We start from the raw sequence: 2,412 nt of genomic DNA on the forward strand, positions 1-2,412 counted from the left end.
TTGTCACCAACATGTGACACATTTCACCAAACCGTGTTTAGGATAATACACCAGCGTCACAGGTGCAACAGCCTGTAAGTTGGTTCTTTGTTTATTTACGACACTATACGTGCAGTACAAAAATGGCTCACAATTGGTGTCGTAGTGGAGCAATAAAACGTCCGCACTGTGGTGGCCAACTGCCCTCTGAGACCCTGCTAGCTAGCGTGGTAAGGGAGTGGATGAAAAGATGGGCTAGAATTAGAACATGAAGACATCGCATTGGGATTATACTCCGTTAAACTACAGCCTTTGCGCTGCTTACACAGCCACATACACAGGTGAGTTCATTGTTCTACAACGGGTACACACATACACTGACTATCTAAACAACAAATGGGTGTGCAAATTCGTGCCCCAGTTTGTATTTACGAGAGCGGTAGATGATCTGTGCTTGCGAATATTTCACAGCTCATAGTTTGTGGCATTTGAAACAGGACCGATCCTGTGACGCATTGCACTCTGCTCCAACCAGTTGAGGAAGGCATGAAGTTGCTAGTGTGATGTACGAGTCCTGACCTGGTTTTCAATATTCTACCCGAAGAAGAGATTAGCACAAGCACACACTCGAAGTAGGTGCGTAGGTGAGCTAACGGCTGCGATTCACCAAGAGTGGGAAAATTACCAAAATAGACTGAAGACTAGTGGGTGTCAATCTGGAATTCGAAAGAGGTATTAAACCAAAAAAAAGAAAAACAATCATAAAACCAGAAAGTAGGACCGATGGCAAACTGAATTAAATAATCGGAGAGTGAGGCAAACGGGTCATGATAATGACGATGGCATAACGTTGGGAATCGCGTAGGGAAGTAGTGTAGAGAGGTAAGATGGTCGGCTGAGGCGAGTGACAGTGTAACCATGTGAAGCACCAGTGGAGCCTGCACAACAGGTAATCGGCAGATGCTCCATTAGAATTCTGACACGTTTAACTCCATTGTCGGGATTACTGTTAGGATACAACTATGAAAGGGGCGCAGGACTAAGTTCTCACGTAACTATGGCTACCGGATTAAAAGTGGTATGGTGCATTCATTATGTGCACAGCGTACCTCATTGAGACCGGATTAATAAGCATCTCATTTCTACTCAGCAAAGAACAATAGATAAGGTAAATCGGCGAGACGGCTATGCTTGAAGAATGGTAGAATAAAAAGGGTGCCTGTTGTCCGTTAGCAAATGGCGTGTGGTGACTGAGATTGGGACTTCAATAACCAGTGGATTTGGACAAAACGATTTGCTAGAGCTACTAGCGATTAAGGAGGTCTTAATGCCGTTGTTTACGAATGCATGCGCTTCTACAGCTTATGTAATTGCAGAGGGACCAGTTTGTGTACTTCTCGTCGACCAAGAGGCATTGAATTGACTCAAAAACATGACGCTACCTAGGATATGCTTGATATTGTTGCAAACAGTTGAAAATATACACAGTTAAGCTTGTGGGCAAACGACAGTCAGGCAACACCAACGAGAGGCATAATCATGGGAGTGAATTCGCATATCTATGGAGACACTACAAGATCAAGAAGGGGAATTTGGCGGTAGGTAAGAAGTGGATCTGCAAGTGTGCCCTCCAGTGCAACACGAGAGATACTGTGGAAAATTCGCTCCTCCAGTGCAACTCTCTCACGAGGTAGCCGCGGTGAAAAGTGGCACAACGAGACAGCAAAAGGAACAAATGCCAACGGCCACCCGGTGGGTGAGGTGTCATTCTCACATTTGAAGTGAGGTACAGGGAGTGAACTAATCCCAAAGGCTCAAAAGCATTCAAAGTAAATCAACCAACTCACACACGAAACAGGATGGTGTCACTGAGCAAAAAATTGTGCACACTGTGTAGGAAGGTTTGAATGAAAGCGGCGTACATGAGGGGGCACTTCATCACCGTCTGTCAATAGCGTGACCTGATTGTAAGCACCCGTTTCTTCATGAAATCGCTCTATCATGGATAACTACTAGTAACCACGTGTACTTCACAATGACCAAAGTTTTTTAACGGAAGTGGGGTATCACACTAATTGGCTAAGGTGTAAGGCTATTTCCAGTGTGTCTTACAAGTGCCAAAATTTGGCTCGCGCGTGGAATCTCCCATCTCAGGCAACCAAATGTGATTGAGAGTGTTGAGATCTAAAAGGATCAACTGCGTGGTAAATTAGATGAGAGTGGCGAATGCTGCGCCAAGGGAGCGCAATTGATGTCGGAACAAGAGACACCGAAGTCGCAATCAAGGTGCCGGAGTAAACGGGCAGACGTGACTGGAATGCCTCTCGCTACCATAGGCCCACAAAGGCGAAGGCGCCAGTGCGGAGAGGGGTAGAGTTCGCGTGACAAGTTCCAAATTAAATACATTCAACGGATTGACCCATGAGAACGACC

This window comes from Echinococcus granulosus (assembly GCF_000524195.1).
Source record: "Echinococcus granulosus chromosome Unknown EG_S00007, whole genome shotgun sequence".
NCBI lineage: Eukaryota > Metazoa > Platyhelminthes > Cestoda > Cyclophyllidea > Taeniidae > Echinococcus > Echinococcus granulosus.